The following is a 22,327-nucleotide window of genomic DNA, read 5'->3' as shown; positions in this document are numbered from 1 at the left end:
TGGAGATTTTGAATCTCTGCGTACACTTTTGGACACTGGACACTTGTGGATTGTGTGCGGCCCACTGATATCTGAGCGCTATGTGACACGCTCGATGGCACAGCTGCCTGTGACCAAAGTGACGAGAGGATAATGGAGATTTTGAATCTCTGCGTACACTTGTGGACAGTGGACACTTGTGGATTGTGCGGCCCACTGATATCTGAGCGCTATGTGACACGCTCGATGGCACAGCTGCCTGTGACCAAAGTGACTAGAGGATAATGGAGATTTTGAATCTCTGCGTACACTTTTGGACACTGGACACTTGTGGATTGTGTGTGGCCCACTGATATCTGAGCGCTATGTGACACGCTCGATGGCACAGCTGCCTGTGACCAAAGTGACGAGAGGATAATGGAGATTTTGAATCTCTGCGTACACTTGTGGACAGTGGACACTTGTGGATTGTGTGCGGCCCACTGATATCTGAGCGCTATGTGACACGCTCGATGGCACAGCTGCCTGTGACCAAAGTGACGAGAGGATAATGGAGATTTTGAATCTCTGCGTACACTTGTGGACAGTGGACACTTGTGGATTGTGTGCGGCCCACTGATATCTGAGCGCTATGTGACACGCTCGATGGCACAGCTGCCTGTGACCAAAGTGACGAGAGGATAATGGAGATTTTGAATCTCTGCATACACTTTTGGACACTGGACACTTGTGGATTGTGTGCGGCCCACTGATATCTGAGCGCTATGTGACACGCTCGATGGCACAGCTGCCTGTGACCAAAGTGACGAGAGGATAATGGAGATTTTGAATCTCTGCGTACACTTGTGGACAGTGGACACTTGTGGATTGTGTGCGGCCCACTGATATCTGAGCGCTATGTGACACGCTCGATGGCACAGCTGCCTGTGACCAAAGTGACGAGAGGATAATGGAGATTTTGAATCTCTGCGTACACTTTTGGACACTGGACACTTGTGGATTGTGTGCGGCCCACTGATATCTGAGCGCTATGTGACACGCTCGATGGCACAGCTGCCTGTGACCAAAGTGACGAGAGGATAATGGAGATTTTGAATCTCTGCGTACACTTGTGGACAGTGGACACTTGTGGATTGTGTGCGGCCCACTGATATCTGAGCGCTATGTGACACGCTCGATGGCACAGCTGCCTGTGACCAAAGTGACGAGAGGATAATGGAGATTTTGAATCTCTGCGTACACTTGTGGACAGTGGACACTTGTGGATTGTGTGCGGCCCACTGATATCTGAGCGCTATGTGACACGCTCGATGGCACAGCTGCCTGTGACCAAAGTGACGAGAGGATAATGGAGATTTTGAATCTCTGCGTACACTTTTGGACACTGGACACTTGTGGATTGTGTGCGGCCCACTGATATCTGAGCGCTATGTGACACGCTCGATGGCACAGCTGCCTGTGACCAAAGTGACGAGAGGATAATGGAGATTTTGAATCTCTGCGTACACTTTTGGACACTGGACACTTGTGGATTGTGTGCAGCCCACTGATATCTGAGCGCTATGTGACACGCTCGATGGCACAGCTGCCTGTGACCAAAGTGACGAGAGGATAATGGAGATGTTGAATCTCTGCGTACACTTTTGGACACTGGACACTTGTGGATTGTGTGCGGCCCACTGATATCTGAGCGCTATGTGACACGCTCGATGGCACAGCTGCCTGTGACCAAAGTGACGAGAGGATAATGGAGATTTTGAATCTCTGCGTACACTTTTGGACACTGGACACTTGTGGATTGTGTGCGGCCCACTGATATCTGAGCGCTATGTGACACGCTCGATGGCACAGCTGCCTGTGACCAAAGTGACGTGAGGATAATGGAGATTTTGAATCTCTGCGTACACTTTTGGACACTGGACACTTGTGGATTGTGTGCGGCCCACTGATATCTGAGCGCTATGTGACACGCTCGATGGCACAGCTGCCTGTGACCAAAGTGACGAGAGGATAAGGGAGATTGGATTGCTTTTAAAAAAGCAGTTTGCGGAGCAGTGGGTAAACTGCAATGCCAGCGTGTCAGGAAGCCTTAAAAGGCAGCCCAACAACCAACACCATTGATACACCACAATATAGCCTCCCCTTGCACTGCACACACAGTGACTTGTGTGTTGTGCAGGCCAAATCGCTAGCAGCAGAAGCAGTTTTTTTGTCTTCTTCCCTGCCTAACGCTCTTCCTACAGAATCAGCAGCAACCTCTCCCTATACTAAGATCGGCAGAAGTAAGATGGCGGTCGGCGTGCACGCCCTTTTATACCCCCTGTGACGCCCACCAAAGCAAGCCAATCACTTGCATGCCCTTCTGAAAGATGGTGGTGACCCGTGCCTATGTCATCACGTTGCCCACAGTGTCCGTGGATCCTGATTGGCTGAAAAAGAGCGCAAAACAAACTTTTGAAACGCGACTTTGGCGCGTAAGTCGCCGACCTCGTGGCCGACCTCATCCTAGGGTCGGGTTTCGTTTCATGAAACCCGACTTTGCCAAAAGTCGGCGACTTTTGAATTTTTTCGACCCGTTTCGCTCAACTCTACTGGTATGGTTTCAGTCTTTTGGGGTGGTGAATTTTATAATTTACCTCCCCAAGCTTCTCCACCACCTTATACGGCCCTTGCCACTTGGCCAAGAACTTACTCTCCACCATCGGAATTAGCACGAGAACTCTGTCTCCTGGACTGAACTGTCTCACTCCTGCTGACCGGTTGTAGACCCTGGCCTGAGTCTCTTGTGCCTGGCATAGATGTTCTTTAACAATGGGCATCACCTTCACAATCCTCTGCTGCATCAGTGCCACATGCTCAATGACGCTTCTGTGGGGTGTGACTTCTGCTTCCCAGGTTTCCTTGGCTATATCTAGGAGACCACGCGGATGTCGGCCATACGGAAGCTCGAAGGATGAGAACCCCGTGGAAGCCTGGGGAACTTCACGGACAGAAAACAGCAGATATGGTAAGAGACAATCCAAGTCTCTACCGTCTTTCTCTATGACTTTTCTTAGCATGCTCTTCAGTGTTTTGTTAAATCTCTCAACAATGCCATCTGACTGCGGATGGTACACTGAAGTCCTCAACTGGGAGATCTGCAGAACCTTGCACAACTCCCTCATCACCTTGCTCATGAAAGGTGTCCCCTGGTCGGTCAGGATCTCCTTCGGCAAACCCATCCGGGAAAACACATGGACAAGCTTGTGGGCTATATTCTTCACGGCGGAGTTTCTCAAGGGAATTGCCTCAGGATAGCGTGTGGCATAATCCATGATAACTAATATGTACTGATGGCCTCGGGCTGATTTAACTAAGGGACCGACCAAGTCCATGGTAATTCTCTCAAATGGCACCTCACTAATAGGCAATGGCATGAGGGGGTTCCGGAAGTGAGATGTGGGGGCAGTTAACTGACATGCCGGGCAGGACCTGCAATAGTTTTCTATCTCCCAGTGACATGCAGGAAAATAGAACCTCTGCACAACCCGTTCCTGCGGTTTTTCCACCCCCAGGTGTCCCCCCAAGATGTGTGAATGGGTCATGTCCAACACTTTCTGTCTGTAGGGGCCGGGTACTATTAGCTGTTCTACTAACTCCTCCCTTATTTTCGTGACCCAGTACAACAACTCCCCACTCATTATAAAATAGGGAAACATTGTGTCCACTCCCGGCTCTTGTGCAACCCCATTAATGACAGTGACATTGTTGAAGGCTTCTCTCAGTGTTGGGTCCCTATGTTGGGCAGTCCCAAAATTCTGATCGGCCACCCCTATCTCCAGAATGTCAGATACAGGGGACCCTTCCTCCTCTTCCCCCACAAGGACACATAAGGGAAACCCGTCGACCTCTGGTGGTGGTGATACCTTATTAGGGCTCCTTGGTTCCATGCTCTTGCTAGCAATCTCAGAACCCTTACCCCACAGATCCCAAAACAGACAGAAATCCCGGCCTATAATTATAGGATGCAACAAGTCCCGAATGATGCCAACTTCATGGGACTCGGTGCCACGCGTCGTTTCAATGTTCACCCTGGCCATAGGGTAGTCTTTTGCATCGCCAAGTATGCACCGAACGCTAACCTTTTTACCCGGGAGTAGGTTGAGAGAAAAACTGGCCTGTTCAAGGGTCACCAAGCTCCCAGAGTCTAGCAGCGCCATTACTGCTCGACCGTTCACCTTCACGGGACACACGTGTGGCCCCTCGTTTTGTGGCGAGTTCACACTGCAAGCTCGATATGCATAGTATGAACTATGGCGTCAAATGCTGCAGTCCATCTGCTCGGTGGTCTGGGGACAATGGGCAGCTATATGTCCTGGCCCGTGGCACTTACAGCAAATAATATCACCCGTGGGGACCTTGGGCACTGCCTCCCCCACCCCTTTTAACCTTGGATGCCCCACCCCTTTTTGGGACTCCGCCCCCTGCTGGAACCCCCAATACGGAATGGGCTGCTTCTCCAAGGAGCCTTCCATCCCCTGGTATCTCTCGACCAGTCCGACCAGTTCATCGGCATTCTGGGGATCACCCTGGGCAACCCAAGTCTGTAGTGTCTCGGCAGAAAATGCACAAACCAATCCATCACCACTCGCTCTACCATCTGTGCAGGGGAAGATGACTGTGGCTGCAGCCATTTCTGAACCAGGGGAAACTGGTTGAACATTTGGGAGCGCGGCGGTTTGTCCTGGTGATAGGCCCAGCGGTGAATTCGCTGTGCCCTGATAGTCATTTTCACCCCCAAATGTGCAAGAATCTCCGCTTTTAGCTTGGGATACTCCTTGGCGTCTTGTACAGTCAAGTCATAGTACGCTTTCTGGGGCTCCCCCGTCAGGTATGGCGCCAGTACGTCTGCCCACTGCTCTGGCTGAAGTTTATCCCTCTCAGCCACACTCTCAAATACCGTCAGGAAGGCCTCAACATCATCCTCAGGGGTCATTTTCTGTAATGTGCGTCTTATCGCCTTCCCGACGTGGGTGGCATCAGCAGACTTGGGATTGGGGCGCTCGTCCTGCCCTCCTGGAAGGCGGTAGCCAGAAGCTGCATCTGCTGCAGGTGCTCCTGCTGGCTCTGCTGGAAATGCTGGAACAACAGCCTTTTGGTCTCTTGTTACTGTGCCTGGGACTGGACCAGGTGTTTCAGCAGGTCCTCCATTATTCCAGGTAGTGCTTGCTGCCTCGTTGAAAACTTGACCCAGGACATGCAGCAACTGTCTCAAGTCTCCGCTGGGAACGCTGCCCGCATTCTCCACCAATTGTAGGGATTCTACTCGCTCAGGTGCAGCGGGAATCAATCAGGAGGCAGGTTCCTTTAAAGTTCATGGGGTTTATTGCATCATAAACCCATAAAGCAGCACAACACAAAAGAGATAGCCTTTAGCTTAGGCAAAAAGAGAACACAAATGTCCATTACTTCAGACTCAGAACTGGAGCCTCAGCACACACGGGAGGCTTAGTCCTCCCCACATACAGCTCTGTGTTTCAGGAGCAGTCCACATTATAAGGGTATACCCACACCCACGAACCCAGCCAACTTGTCACATGATTGTGACCTAACCACAGGTCCTTGCAGTACATTAGAGGTATAGTAATATCAATATGCCTTACATTACGGAGACAAGCCATCTCTGAGACACATATCTCCCATCGACTATACAACCCTTAGCCACGCCACAGCCCACATACCTTGATGTTTAAAGAGTACAGATCCTATGGCTTCATTTTCTTGAATATAAGAAATACCTCTACCTGCCATGTGGCCACACACTAATTTTATATTTGAACCAGAACCATCATTAGTACATGGATATATCACCAGAAACTTCATAAGTACATGAATACAGCAACAGAATGATCAATATATGAACCAATTCCAGAGCCAATTGCAGTACATGAACACAACACCAGAACTATCATCAGTACATGAATACAGCAACTGAATCAACATCAGTACATGATCAAAGCACCAAAAGCACTTTAATCACAATCAGTGCATGAAAACAGAACCAGATCCATCATTCGTATATGAATGAGGTACCAGAACCATCATCAGTACAGAAATTCAGCACCATAACCAACATCAGTACCTGATACAGCACCAGAACCACCACCAGTAAATGAATACAGAAGCATTTTTAATTGACACTTCTTTGTTCAAAATGGGATCATTAGATTGCTTGTGTGATATCCTGCAATATTTCAGCGTATTTTCCTGGTAGCATTATCCTATTAAGCCCTGCCACTGGGTCTATTAGGAGTACTACAATAACAGACACTTATGTATGGTGATGGAAGCATTATTCTATTAAGCCCTACTTCTGGGTTTATTAGGTGTGCAGGCAATGGCAAACCCTTATTAGGCCCCAAGCTGCCATGATTACTTATCAGGAGCTCAACTGGAAGGGGATGATGATGGAGTGACAATGGTAGTTCCCTGTCTCTATCTAACCACTTAGATGCAGCTGGTAATATTAATCATGGCTTTTTAGGATTAAATAGACTTGATCTGAGTGATTTCTAATTTCTAACTTTGCAGCAGAGTGTCAACTGTACTAATATACACTATAATATGTAGTTCCGCTCCTGAACCTCCTCCATACATTCCCTACTTGTAAAAATATGGCAGTTAATAAGTGAGTGCATTTTCTATTACTGTCTCCTTTAATTTCCCACCAGTAGCATTCTAAATCATTCATTTATACGTAGCTGGAGAAGCCTTGCAACATAACCTACCACAGAGGAGCAAGAGATTGCTTGATGGATTGAATTAGTATAAACCTCCAATATTCTCAATATTCTATTCATTTCAGTGAAGCAAATACATACAGATTAATTCAAAAGAGTGCCTTTCCTCTTTAAAATCTGAGAATCTGTTATTAGTTGCCAGCTATGCCAAAGTGTAGTATGTCATGCAAATGTATACAGAAACCCTGCATTAGTCTCAGATATATTTCAGATTAGCCTTGAAGGTCAGATGGTATGGTCTGCACTTTTTCACATAGGGGAAATGAATTGAAATTGTTTATTTTTATACCGTTGAATTAGGTGATGTCATAAAGGATGACATGTGACAAATGGCTAGACGCACTATTATGCATGCTAAGTTCAGTGCTTTCTCTTTCACATTAAATATACCAGTTTTATTCATTTAATTGTGCATTTCCTCTGCCTGTAATAAGATGTGTGTTCACCTACAAGTCAGACTGGAAGGTCATATAAAGTGCTCTGTTCAGCTCTTTTCAATTATGTTTTGTCAACTATAAAGTGGTTCTAATATAAACCCTTCATCAGAAACCGAATTGAAGGGATCTTTTCATACATCAGGTTAAAACAGTTTTATACAGTCACAAAGGCATACAGAGGGTCAAAAACACAGTGATGTTTCTAGTTTATCTTTTTTTGTAAGTTCATTTTGGATCTTAGTCCCATTTTGTTATACAGCACTTGGACTGGATTAAGGCAATTGTATTAAGGTCAAGAACAGCATTGGGTAAAAGTAAGGAAACCTTTCTCAAAGGTTTCGCTGAAAGAAGGCTTCCCTATGTAGCCCGATAGGAGCACACACTCTCTGTGGTTCAGTATATGTAGACACCTGCACTCCACATGCATCTGTAAGGTGTATTCTCCACAATAAAGATGTAGATTGTAAGCCTGTAAGATTAGGGTCTGTTTATTGTACTTGTATTTTATATACAGTGCTTGTTATATGTATGCAAATTGTCTATTCAGAGAGTAAGAGAACTAGAACTCTACTGCCACCTATTGGAAGTAGCTGTTACCGCTCGGCGAGGCAAGCCTCCTGGAGTGGACCCTCTGGATTGTGGCACCGAGGGCCCCCGGGTTACTGAACCAGGTGGTGCCGACCCCTATACAGGGATCGTTAAGAGCAGGCCCATGGGTTCTAGCACCACGATAGCCGGTACCAAGAGGGTAAGGAGGGTGCTCAAGGAGAGGGAAGGAGACGCAGCCATGGCCTACAGCGCATTCGCACAGAGTGCAGTGACGCCGTCGGCCATGGACCAGTCAGCACAGGGGATAAACACCACGAGCCTCAGTCGGAGGGACGCTGCAGTGCTGGAGCGAGAAGGTAAGTATGTGGGAGCGGGACGGCCGTGACAGTAGCTATCCTACAAGTCAATATCGACTTTAATGAGCCTTGTCACATGACTTAGGATAGAAGCCAAAACCAACATTTCAGTTTTGTATGGGGGTACTGCCCCTCGTCAGTATTATATGTATGTAAATCCTTTTCATATGATCAGCACTAATGAATAAATGGTGCTATAAAATAAATAATAATAGGGCATGCTATATAGCTTTATATTTGACAGATTTCATATGAATCCAAGAGGAACCTTGAGTAAGACTCCCTAGACTCCCAAGTTTTTCTGAGCTTCATAGGTGCCTTAGTGGAGTAAATAAAATCGCTCTGCTGTTGATCCAGAACAGTAGGATGAGTGTCATGCGAGAATGATGTTAAACGGCGTCAGGACGGGGGAACGAAGTTTACGGTATTGGTTTGGTATTGTGTATGCATACAGTATGTCTGTATGATTAACATAGATTTCTGGATACTGTTGTAGTGACCTAGTCCAGAGTGTGTCTGTCTCTTTAAGTAATACTGAATTGTGAGTAGCTTCTGTACACTACTGCTCACTCTATAACTGGTTCTCTACATTATTTGTGAGCTGTAATTCTCCATTACTAGTCACCTTCATTTTAGATGCAATGCATTTCTTGTTTGCTGGGTTCTGTCGCCATCTAATGGTGAAAGTGTACAATGACTGAATTATTGCTTTGTAAGGATCTGAGATGTGAGTTCGGTCTCCTATTGGCCAGGTCCTAGTCACATGGTCAATAGGAGGAGCTGTTTTTCCAGGCAAGTGTAGAATGTTCGGTAGTCTGATGGATGCTTTCAGGGAGAGCAGAACACATGTGGAGGAGGTTTTTACCTCAAGATCTCCTGCAGGCGTAAAAGCCTGAGTTCCTTCTAACCTGTACAGAAATCATTCTATTGCTGACAGGATTCACCACATGTAAAGAATTGCTGACAGGATTCACCACATCTCAAGTATTGCTGACAGGATTCACCACATCTCAAGTATTGCTGACAGGATTCACCACATCTCAAGTATTGCTGACAGAATTCACCACATCTCAAGAATTGCTGACAGGATTCACCACATCTAAAGTCTTTATGACAGGATTCACTACAGTTTTTACATTCACATATAAGTACTTGTGCACGTGCCGTGACACACTGTGGAGATAACCCCAAGTACAGGTCTGTAACCTCTAATTGCTGCGTCTACCTCCCTCTGTAAAATATCAAAAGACATTGTCCAGTGCTCTTAAAGCTCCAGACCCCAATCACATCTCAGCATCTAAGTGTGAACTGTAATTGCTGTGGACTACCCATGAGAGACTGTTCCTTATTTGTTCCAAGTTATAATTCTCGTTCCTGCTGAAGTAAAAGCAACTGTTATCCCCGAGACTCGTGTGTGTCATAATTCCTTCGGCTGCCGACACAATGTGGGGGTGGATAGCTGGGAATTTTCGGCCTGGTCATTACACTGTGTTTGAGTCTATTTTTGGAGGCCTATTGTCCTGTCTTTTTAGATTTTTTTATGTATTGATTGAATAATAGATTTTTTTTAACCCCTTTCTGCCATGAGACTTACTATCCCGTCCATATGCCCTGGGACTTAATTCCCAGGGACGGGATAGTACGTCATAGCAATCAGCGGCGCCCACGTGGTGAGCGCCACTGATCGCGGCCGGGTGTCAGCTGATTATCACAGCTGACACCCGGCACAATGTGTCAGGGGTGGTCACGGACCGCCGCCGACACGTTAACCCCTTGTACACTGCGATCAAACACGATCGCGGTGTACCGGGGGTTAAAGGGAAGCATCAGCAGGGAGGGGGCTCCCTCTGTGCTTCCCTGAGCCCCCCACAGCAGCGCAATGTGCAGCGCTGCTGCGGGGGTCTCTTTCCCTACAGGCCCCCGGATCCAAGATGGCAAAGGGTACCTTCGGGGGCCTGTAGGGAGCTGACTTCCTCACTGCCTGCAAAGTGCAGGCATGAGGAAGTCTGCAGCAGTGCCTGTGACAGATCACTGATCTGTCACAGTTATCTGTGATGTGACAGATCAGCGATCTGTCACAGGACAGTGATGTCCCACCTGGGACAATATAATAAAGTTAAAAAAAAAAAAGTGTAAAAATAATTTTTTAAAAATCGCTAAATAAATTAGTAAAAAAAAAAATATTCCCCAATAAATTCATTTTTTGAAAATAAAAAAAAAGCAATGAAAGTCCACATATTTGGTATCTCCGCGTCCGTAACGACCCGACCTATAAAACTGTCCCATTAGTTAATCCCTTTAGCGAACCCCTTAAAAAATAAAAAACGAAGCAAAAAATAATGATTTATTATCATACCACCGAACTAAAAGTGAAATAACGCGCGATCAAAAAGACGCATCTAAATATCCATGGCACCGCTGAAAACGTCAGCTTGTCCCGCAAAAAACGAGCTGCCACACAGCATCTTCCGCAAAAAATTAAAAAAGTTAGAGCTCACAGAATAAAGCGATGCAAAAATAATTATTTTTTAAATAAAATAGTTTTCATTGCATAAAACCGCCAAAACATAAAAAAAGACCTAAATGAGGTATCGCTGTAACCATACTGACCCGAAGAATAAAACTGCTTTATCAATTTTACCGCACGCGGAACGGTGTAAACGCACCCCCCCAAAAGAAATTCATGAAACGCTGGTTTTTGTTCATTCTGCGTCCCAAAAATCAGAATAAGAAGCGATCAAAAAAGGTCACGTGCCCGAAAATGGTACCAATAAAAACGTCAACTCGTCCCGCAAAGAATAAGACTTCACATGACTCGGTGGCTCAAAATACGCAAAAATTATAGCTCTCAATATGTGGTGATGCAAAAACTATTTTTACAATAAAAAGCGTCTTTTAGCGTGTGACAGCTGCCAAACATAAAAACCGCCATAAATAGTAAATCAAACCCCCCGTTATCACCCCCTTAGCTAGGGAAAAATAATAAAATAAAAAAATGTATTTATTTCCATTTTCCCGTTAGGGCTAGGGTTAGGGTTAGGGCTAGGGTTAGGGCAAGGGTTAGGGCTAGGGTTAGGGCTAGGGTTAGGGCTAGGGTTAGGTCTGAGATTAGGGTTAGGGGTGTGTTGGAGTTAGGGTTGGAGTTATAATTGCGGGGTTTCCACTGTTTGGGCACATGAGGAGCTCTCCAAATGCAACATGGCGTCTGATCTCAATTCCAGCCAATTCTGCGTTGAAAAAGTCAAATGGTGCTCCTTCCCTTCCAAGCTCTGCCATGCGCCCAAACAGTGTTTTACCCCCACATATAGGGTATCAGCATACTCAGGACAAATTGCAAAACAACTTTTGGGGTCCAATTTCTCCTGTTACCCTTAGGAAAATAAAAAATTGGGAGCAAAAATATAATTTTTGTGGAAAAAAAAGATTTTTTTATTTTCACACCCAGGCGTTATAAACTTCTGTGAAGCACTTGGGGGTTCAAAGTGCTCAACAAACATCTAGATAAGTTCTGTGGGGGGTCTAGTTTCCAAAATGGGATCACTTGTGGGGAGTTTCAATTGTTTAGATACATCAGAGGCTCTCCAAACGCACATGACACCCGCAGACCAATCCATCAAAGTCTGCATTCCAAAACATCTCTACTTCCCTTCCGAGCCCTGATGTGTGCCCATACAGTAGTTTTCTCCCACATATGGAGTGTCAGCGTACTCAGGACAAATTGGACAACAACTTTAGGGGTCCAATTTCTCCTGTTACCCTTGGGAAAATAAAAAAAATGGGGACTAAAAGATGATGTTTGTTGAAAAAATACGATATTTTTATTTTCACGCCCGGTCGTTATAAACGTCTGTGAAGCACTGGGGGGGGTTCAAAGTGCTCACCACACATCTAGATAAGTTCCTTAGGGGTTATAGTTTCCAAAAAGGGGTCACTTGTGGTGGGTTTCCACTGTTTAGGTACATCAGGGGCTCTCCAAAAGCAACATGACACCCGCAGACCATTCCATCAAAGTCTGCATTCCAAAACGTCACTACTTCCCTTCCGAGCTCCGACGTGTGCCCATACAGGAGTTTTCTCCCACATATGGGGTATCAACATACTCAGGACAAATTGGACAACAACTTTTGGGGTCCAATTTCTCCTTGTACCCTTGGGAAAATAAAAAAATTGGTGACTAAAAGATCATGTTTGTGGAAAAAATACGATTTTTTTATTTTCACGCCCGGGCGTTATAAACTTCTGTGAAGCACTGGGGGGTTCAAAGTGCTCACCACACATCTAGATAAGTTCCTTGGAGGGTCTAGTTTCCAAAATGGTGTCATTTGTGGGGGGTTTCTACTGTTTTGGTACATCAGGGGCTTTCCAAACGCGACATGGTGTCCGATCTCAATTCTAGACAAAAACGTCAAATGGCGCTGCTTCCCTTCCGAGCTCTGCCATGCGCCCAAATAGTGGTTTACCCCCACATGTGGGGTATCAGCGCACTCAGGACAAATTGCACAATATCTTTTAGGGTCCTTTTACCCTTGGAATTATAAGAATTGAGGGTGAAAAGATCATTTTTGTGGAAAAAATATGATTTTTTAATTGTACGGCTGTATATTATAAACTTCTGTGAAGCCCTTGGGGGTTCAAAGTTCTCACCACACATCTAGATAAGTTCCTTGGGGTGTCTAGTTTCCAAAATGGTGTCATTTGTGGGGGGTTTCCACTGTTTTGGTACATCAGAGGTTTTCCAATCGCGACATGGTGTCTGATGTCAATTCCAGACAAAAACGTCAAATGGCGCTGCTTCCCTTCCAAGCTCTGGCATGTGCCCAAGTAGTCATTTACACCCACATATGGGGTATCAGCGTACTCAGGACAAATTGCACAATAACTTTTAGGGTCCTGTTGCCCTTGGAAAAATAAAAATTGGGGGTGAAAAGATCATTTTTGTGGAAAAAATATGATTTTTTAATAGTACCGCTGTACGTTATAAACTTCTGTGAAGTCCTTGTGGGTTCAAAGTTCTCACCACATATCTAGATAAGTTCCTTGGGGAGTCTAGCTTCCAAAATGGGGTCACTTATGGGGGGTTTCCACTGTTTAGGTACATCAGGGGCTCTCCAAACGCGACATGGCGTCCGATCTGAATTCCAGCCAATTTTGCATTGAAAAAGTCAAACGGCGCTCCTTCCCTTCTGAGGTCTGCCATGCGCCGAAACAGTGGTTCTCCCCCACATATCAGGTATCAGCGTACTCAGGACAAATTGCACAATAACTTTTGCAGTCCAATTTCTCCTGTTACCCTTGGTAAAATAAAAAAAATTGAACCTGAAGTATTTTTTTGTGAAAAAAAGTTAAATGTTAATTTTTTTTAAATATTCAAAAAATTCCTGTGACGCACCTAAAGGGTTAATAAACTTCTTAAATGTGGTTTTGAGCACCTTAAGGGGTGCAGTTTTTAGAATGGTGTCACTTTTGGGTATTTTCTATCATATAGACCCCTCAAAGTGGCTTCAAATGTGATGTGGTCCGTAAAAATAAAATGGTGTTGCAAAAATGAGAAATCGCTGGTCAATTTTTAACCCTTATAACTTCCTAACAAAAAAAAATTTTGGTTCCAAAATTGTGCTGATGTAAAGTAAACATGTGGGAAATGTTATTTATTAAGTTTTTTGTGTGCCGTAACTCTGTGATTTAAGGGCATAAAAATTCAAATTTGGAAAATTGCGAAATTTTCAAAATTTTTGCCAAATTTCCATTTTTTTCACAAATAAACGCAAGTTATATGAATGAAATTTTACCACTAACATGAAGTACAATATGTCACGAGAAAACACTGTCAGAATCACCGGGATCCATGGAAGCGTTTCAGAGTTATAACCTCATAAAGGGACAGTGGTCAGAATTGTAAAAATTGGCCCGGTCATGAACGTGCAAACCACCCTTGGGGCTTAAGGGGTTAATAATTCAGTTTGAGTCTCTTAATATTCTGTGACTAATTAATCAGTGGTTAAGGACTGTGGTTGCTTCAGGGACAGATATGACTAACAGATTCCAGAGCAACATGACACTCTTTAAAGGGAACCTGTCACTGGGTTTTTCCAACACAAAGTAGGGTCAGCACCTGTACGCCCTTATATACAGTATTCTAGAATGCTGTGTCTAAGCCTCCAATGCATTCTGCATAACACAAAAGAGAGCTTTATTATACTCACGTATGCCACAGTCTGGTCAAATGGACGTCGTTGGTCATGATCCGGCGCCTCTTCTCTACCCACAATCACTGTCCTCCTCATTGTTTCATTGTGGATGATGCGTCCTGCATCATACACACGGTGTCCAGTGTCCTGTGCAAGGCATGTCACATCCATATACTCAGATTCAGATCTCGGCAACGAGATCTCGTTGCCGACATCTGAGTCTGAGCATGCGTCGCCCCTGGTGGTCATTTTCCCAGAGGCCACTGCATCGCAGCACTGGATCTGCAGGGGCCTCCGTACTTTCCTGAAATGCTGGCTCAGCCCCACCACCCCACAGAGGAGCACCACAGAGAACCACCACTGCTGCCACCCCACAGAGCACCGCCACCGCCCCACAGAGGAGCACCACCGCCGCATTTGTCGCACTGCCCCACAGAGGAGCCCCGCTGCACCACAGAGCAGCACCACAGAGCACCACCACCGCCGCACCACAGAGCACCACCACTGCACCAGCCTTGGATGGGATTTCCCGGAGGCCACCACACCAGCCTGGACCATTAAAGAACCCCTGTGACCACTCCTCCACCTGTGCCGATTTCCCCCCTGGTAAGCTGAATTCGGACTGTAAGACGGACCCCCATTTGACACATTATATTTTTTCCCTATTTTCCTTCTGAAAATTTGGGATGCGTCTTATGGTCCGGTGCGTCTTATAATCTGAAAAAATGGTAGTTAAAAAAGAACCTATACATGTTTGGTGTGTGAAAAAACAAAAATTGAGCTTGGTTTGAGTTGGTACACATGCAGCATATAAATGCATGTTCACATGGCCATAAAGCATACAAAACCTACAAAAGACAAAATGAAAAAAACCCTGCTATAATTAAATAAGTAAAAAGCAAAAGTGCATTTAAATCATACAGAGTTCTTAGTAATACTGTATTTGATCAAATATAGCATAAAAGCCGTCCCACCATCGACAAGGTGACTCTGTGGTCGAGGCGGTCCTACACTGTCTAGTATTAATAACCTTATCATGTGTCAAAGTTGATGTCTGTGTGAATAGTAACATAGTAACATAGTTTTGAAGGCTGAAGGAAGACCTTATGTCCATCTAGTTCAGCCTATTTTTGTGCAGCTGTTCTGCATTGTTGATCCTGGGGAAGGCAAAAAACCCGCAGAGTAGAAGCCAGTTTTCTCCATAGGGAAAAAAATTCCTTCCCCTAAGCTGGGTCAAATATCTACCTATAATATTCTGTTATTCGTAACCTTCTATACTGTTACTCACAAGAAAAGCATCCATTCCTTTCTTAAATTCATTCAGTGAGTTGGCCATCACCACTTCCTCAGGAAGAGAAGGGCAGACAAGGACTGGTGTCCACTCATTGGGACTCGGTCCTTGTCTGCCCTTATTCACATAGACGTCAACTTTGACACATGATAAGGTTATTAATACTAGACAGTGTAGGACAGCCCTGACCACAGAGTCACCTTGTCGATGGTGGGCCGGCTTTTATGCTATGTTTGATCAAATACAGTATTACTAAGAACTCTGTATGATTTAAATGCACTTTTGCTTTTTACTTATTTAATTATAGCAGGGTTTTTTTCATTTTGTCTTTTGTAGGTTTTGTATGTTTGGTGTGTGAACTCATAATGACCTGGAGAATCATAATAATAAGTCAGTTTTAGCATACAGTGAACATAGTAGAAGAGCAAAACAAAAAACAGTTGTGGATTTGCACTTTTTTTGCAGTTTCACCGCACTTGGAATCTTTTTGCTGTTTTCCAATGCATGATATGTTAAAACCAATGGTGTCATTCAAAAATACAAAATTTTTATACCAGGAGTGGCATAATGTCACCCAAAAGGAGTGTGAAAGACTGGTGGAAAGCATGCCAAGACGTATGAAAGATGTGATTAAAAATCATGGTTATTCCACAAAATATTGATTTCTGAATTCTTCCTGAGTTAAAACATTAGTATTGTTGTTTCTAAATGATTATGAACTTGTTTTCTTAGCATCATTTGAGGTCTGCGAGCACTGCATTTTTTTTGTTATTTTGACCATTTCTCATTTTCTGAAAATAAATACAAAATTCGAAGACATGTTGTCAGTAGTATATAGATTAAAAGAACAATTAAAGAACAATTTACATTTTACTCAAAAAATATACCTATAAGGCCGGGGTCACACTGGCGAAGAAAACGGCCGAGTGAGAGGCGCTAAAAGCACGCATTAGACTCGGACAAATGATTCTCTATGGGGTCCCTCGCACCAGGCGTATATTTCTCATCCGTATTCTACAGTCCGTGCCAATCGCAGCATGCTGCGATTGTCAGCGTACTACGGCCGTAGTATGCCAATGCAAGTCTATGGGTGCGCAAAAAATACGGATTACACACGGACCACACATGTGACTTGCGAGAAATACGCACCCGGTGTCTTTTAGCAAAGCCGGCAATTCAGTGCGCTATACATTAAACTCATACTGACAGGTTTAATAAAGAAACGAAAGAATAGATATAGACACATAGAATACATACAGTATATATATATATAAGATAAGATAATCCTTTAATCGTCCCACCAAGGGGAAATTCAGAGCATTACTGCAGCAAAGCAGGAACAAGTACACATACAGATGCATAAAGGCATTACATTGACAGTAGGCAGGTACATATAAGAAAAAAAAAAAAAAATGTAACCGGACTGTCACAACTTTGGATCTATCAGTTCTCTGTTTGGGTCGTTCTCCGTTTTGGACAGTGCTGGTTATACAGTCTAACTGCAGCAGGAAGGAAGGACTTTCAATAGCGCTCCCTCTCACATTTAGGATGAAGTAGCCGGTCACTGACAGTACTGCACATCTTTGTCACGGTCTCATGCATGGGATGGGAATCATTCTGCACCATGTAGCTCACCTTGGCCAGTATCCTCCTGTCGCCTACTTCCTGAACTGGATCAAGGGGGCATCCCAGGACAGAGCTGGCCCTTCTAATCAGTTTGTCCAGCCTATTCCTGTCCCTGGTTGATATGCCACTACCCCAGCACGCCACACCAAAGAAGATGACTGATGCCACAACAGAGTTGAAGAAGGATGCAAGGAGTGCCCCTCTAACTCCGAAGGCTCTCAGCCTTCTGAGCAGATAAAGCCTGCTTTGGCCCTTCCTGTACACTGCATCCAAGTGATGGGCCCAGTCAAGCTTATTATTGAGGATCACACCAAGGTACTTATAGGTGTCGACTATCTCAATGTCATTTCCCTGAATGTTCACCACTACTGGTGGATTTTTGCCCTTGCGAAAGTCCACCACCAATTCCTTGGTCTTCCCGGAATTAATCCTAAGGTGGTTCCTCTGACAGCACTCCACAAAAGCTTGGTTAGTATCTCTGTACTCTCTTTCATCTCCTCCTGTGATGAGGCCTACTATTGCAGAGTCATCAGAATACTTCTGCAAGTAGCAGCTAGATGAGTTGCACCTAAAATCCGCAGTGTACAGTGTGAAGAGAAAAGGGGCAAGAACTGTACCTTGAGGTGCCCCAGTATTGCAGATTACCGTGTCTGACACACTGTCCCGAACCTTTACAAACTGAGGTCGGTTCGTGAGGTAGTTAAGGATCCAGGTGGAGAGTTGGAGGTCCACACCAACAAGGCCCAGCTTGTCTCTCAGTAGACCTGGCTGTATGGTGTTAAAAGCACTAGAGAAATCGAAGAACATTATTCTCACAGTGTTCCCAGGTTTCTCCAGGTGAGAGAGAGTCCTATCTAGAAGGTGGATAATGGCATCATCCACACCAATGCCCGGCCTGTAGGCAAACTGGAGAGGGTCCATATCCGAGCTCACTAGAGGGCGGAGACGTATATATATATATATATATATATATATATATATATGCATTCTATGTGTCTATATCTATTCTTTGGTTTGTGTTATAAAACCTGTCATAGGGCTCCATTATATGTCCATTTTGCAAGCCTGCGAGAAAATCTCGCCATACGGATGCTATACGGATTACATACGGATACTTACATGCGCAAAATACGCGGCCACACCTTGATTACGGATGACATACGGAGCACTGTTTAGGGGCCATTCATCCGTATTACGCATGTAAAATACTGACCGTATTTTGCGTTGGTTAGTGTGACCCCGGCCTAAAGAGAAAAATCAGACAAACTGAAAATTTTGCAGTGGTCTCTGAATTTTTGCCAGAGCTGTATGTGTGTATGTTTTGACGAATATTCCCTTTGAAAACGATGTGTAAATGACATAGAGAATTGCTCTATGTAAAAGCTTTTGTTAAATTGCAATCGCACTGCATTCGGATGTAAATCAGTTGCTAGATGTGAAAAATTGGATTGTACTCGCATAACACTCCATTACACTTATGCGACTCTTGGCAGGGAGACTCAGACCGATTTTTCAAACGTTTAGGCCGGGATCACACTACCCTGTGTGTTGCGAGAAACTCACAAGAGTCTCTCGCATCAACATCCGGCGCTGCCGCCGGCACTCAGGACCGGAGCTGCGGCTGCATGTAATTCTGTGCAACCGCAGCTCCGGTTCTGAGTGTCGGCGGCAGTGCAGGGTGTTGATCCGAGAGACTCGTGCGAGTTTCTCGCATCACACAAAGTAGTGTGATCCCGGCATTAGTCTGACTCCGGCCTAAAGCCCCCGTTACACATAGCGATATCGCTAGCAATATCGCTGTAACGTTACCGATTTTGTGACGTAGCAGCGATATTGCTAGCGATATCGCTACATGTGATACTTACCTCCGACCGGCTCCCCCCGCTGCTCATCGCTGATCGCGCGAGAACGTCCTGGACCGTTTCTCGTCGGGCGCTTCCTGCTGGGCTTCCTGTGGCGCCGACGAGCGACGCGTGGATGCGGGCGGGAGGACGTCAGGATCGCCGCGTCTGACAGGTAAGTAGCGACCCCCGACCCCTGCGATGTCGCTGGTGAGATCTACCTGTGTGGCAGCTCACTAGCGTCCACTTAACGATGCACCAGCGATCCATATCGTTGTCGGGATCACTGGTGCATCGCTAAGTGTAACGGTACCCTAACTTTGTCACTGTTTCATAGAAAACTTAAAGGAGTTTTCCAGGACTTTAAAGTTCAGTTTCCGTGATCAGATATGTCATCTTTAACTTTAGCCCTTTTTAGAGATTATTTCGTCTTCAACTTGCTTATCTGTTCACAATAACAGTCATTTTGGCCGGGGGGGGGCAAATTTTTACATGCCATATACTTGTATTTGAACTGCCACATTTTGCCCATCACTGTAATGTGTGAATGCAGTCTACGTGTGATTTAAAGTGTGATATTAGTGAGATGTATCTCTGTACAAACGTCTGTCCAAATAGTTCTCAGATATTCACACACACAAAAAAGGAAATACTGCATCAGTAAAAGGATAGAACAATTTAAAAAGATAATATAAAAGAGCAAAATTAGTGTGTTCTGAGAGCCCTCAAAGTGGGATCAGGTGAGAATTGGTCTACCTGCTTTATTCTTGTTAAGGGTTAATAATCCCTTAATGATCAAGTAAAGTACATAGAAAACTGTCCTTTTTTTACTAGCTAGACATGTGTCTGAGCCATTATCTGCCCTTATCCGCACTAATGTGTGGGACTCTATCTACATCCTATTTTAACATGTAAATCTCAGATAAATTGTGCCCTCAGGGGTGACAGGGTCAAGTCCCTTGAAAACCATTTCAGGAGACGTGACCACTTTGTCCCTGGGTGACTCTGAGGGTTTTGAAGGGCACAAGGTGTCCCAAGATGTGCAATCGATCTGTTCCGCAGTATTCTTACAATACAGCGCCAACCAGAGCTATAAAATATCAGTGCCCCAAACTGAGATTTATAGTGGAGTCGAAGTTTCCAAATAAGGCTCCTGTTTACAATGTAAAAAGTGGGCAGCTTTAGATCTAAAAAATCAACAGGTACTTACAGACTTTAATGGGACCTTGTTGGGCCATTGACCCTTTATTCTAGAATGTGAACTGGTTCACAAGCCAAAGACCCAATTGAAGAAAATATATGTCATACCTTAGGGTTCGTGCACAAGACCGTAAAAATCGGACAAGCTGTTTTGACGCCACTTTATTCTATGGGGCCGTGCATATGTCCTCTTCTTTCCTTGGACCAAGTGGGTCCGAAGAAAAAAATCGCAGCAAGTCCAATATCAGATCACACTTGGCCATTCATGTCTGTGGGTTCATGGAAAAAATTGTGATGCACTTAGGTGACATCTGAGTGTGGTCCTAATTTCACAGACTGAATCGAGATGACGGAGAATTTTTTTTCTTCTCCACAGCCGAGAGAATCAGATCAGACACTCGTCAAACTCTGGTCAGAGTCTGAGGTGAGGGTCACATGACCATAGATTTTCGCATTCTAGGGATTTAGGACTATTATGATTTTTACACTTGAATCAAACTCTGGTGATCCTGGCCTCAGACTCTGATCAGAGTTAGATTCAAGTGTAAATATCATAATAGTCATAAATCCCTAGAACTCGAGAAACTATGGTCATGTGATCCTGGCCTCAGACTCTGACATGACCATAGTTTCTCGAGTTCTAGGGATTTATGACTATTATGATATTTACACTTGAATCTAACTCTGATCAGAGTCTAAGCTGTGGTCACACAACCAAAGATTCTCACATTCAAGGGATTTGGGCTGATTATGCCAAAGACACTTAAATCAAACTCTGGTCAGAGTCTGAGGCCAGGATCACATGACCATAGATTCTCGCGTTCTAGGGATTTAGGACTATTATGATATTTACACTTGAATTTAACTCTGATCAGAGTCTAAGCTGTGGTCACACAACCAAAGATTCTCACATTCAAGGGATTTGGGCTGATTATGCCAAAGACACTTAAATCAAACTCTGGTCAGAGTCTGAGGCCAGGATCACATGACCATAGTTTCTCGCGTTCTAGGGATTTAGGACTATTATGATATTTGTACTTGAATCTAACTCTGATCAGAGTCTAAGCTGAGGTCACACGACCAAAGATTCTCATATTCAAGGGATTCGGGCTGATTATGCCAAAGACACTTGAATCAAACTCTGGTCAGAGTCTGAGGTGAGGGTCACACGACCATAGATTCTCGCGTTCTAGGGATTTAGGACTATTATGATATTTACACTTGAATCTAACTCTGATCAGAGTCTAAGCTGAGGTCACACGACCAAAGATTCTCATATTCAAGGGATTCGGGCTGATTATGCCAAAGACACTTGAATCAAACTCTGGTCAGAGTCTGAGGTGAGGGTCACACGACCATAGATTCTCGCGTTCTAGGGATTTAGGACTATTATGATATTTACACTTGAATCTAACTCTGATCAGAGTCTAAGCTGAGGTCACACGACCAAAAATTCTCATATTCAAGGGATTCGGGCTGATTATGCCAAAGACACTTGAATCAAACTCTGGTCAGAGTCTGAGGTGAGGGTCACACGACCATAGATTCTCGCGTTCTAGGGATTTAGGACTATTATGATATTTACACTTGAATCTAACTCTAATCAGAGTCTAAGCTGAGGTCACACGACCAAAGATTCTCACATTCAAGGGATTCGGGCTGATTATGCCAAAGACACTTGAATCAAACTCTGGTCTGAGTCTGAGGCCAGGGTCACACATCCATAGATTTTCGCATCAGAGTTTACTCAGAGTGTCAGCATAGTGTAATCTGATACTCCCGGATGAGAGCTTCGGAGCACTCTGTGAAGACGAGATACAGAACAAAAAATCTCCAGCCTCTCCATTCTGTTAGTCTGCAGAAATCGGACTGCATTCAGATGTCACCCGAGTTCAGTCCTATGCTTTCCACGCAACTATAGATTTGAATGAGTGAGTTGCATCAGATTTCAGAGTGAAATCGCAGCACGTGATTCTGTTAGTAACAAAACTCAAGCATCTTCATTGTTGAATTACATTGGTCTGAGTGCTATCCGATAAAAAAATCTGACAGCACTGGTCTGATGTATACAGTGGTGTGCA

This window comes from Dendrobates tinctorius, unplaced genomic scaffold (genome assembly GCF_039654945.1).
Source record: "Dendrobates tinctorius isolate UK_male_01 unplaced genomic scaffold, ASM3965494v1 ptg000043l, whole genome shotgun sequence".
In the NCBI taxonomy this organism is placed as follows: domain Eukaryota; kingdom Metazoa; phylum Chordata; class Amphibia; order Anura; family Dendrobatidae; genus Dendrobates; species Dendrobates tinctorius.
Note: the sequence above shows the minus strand (reverse complement) of the source record.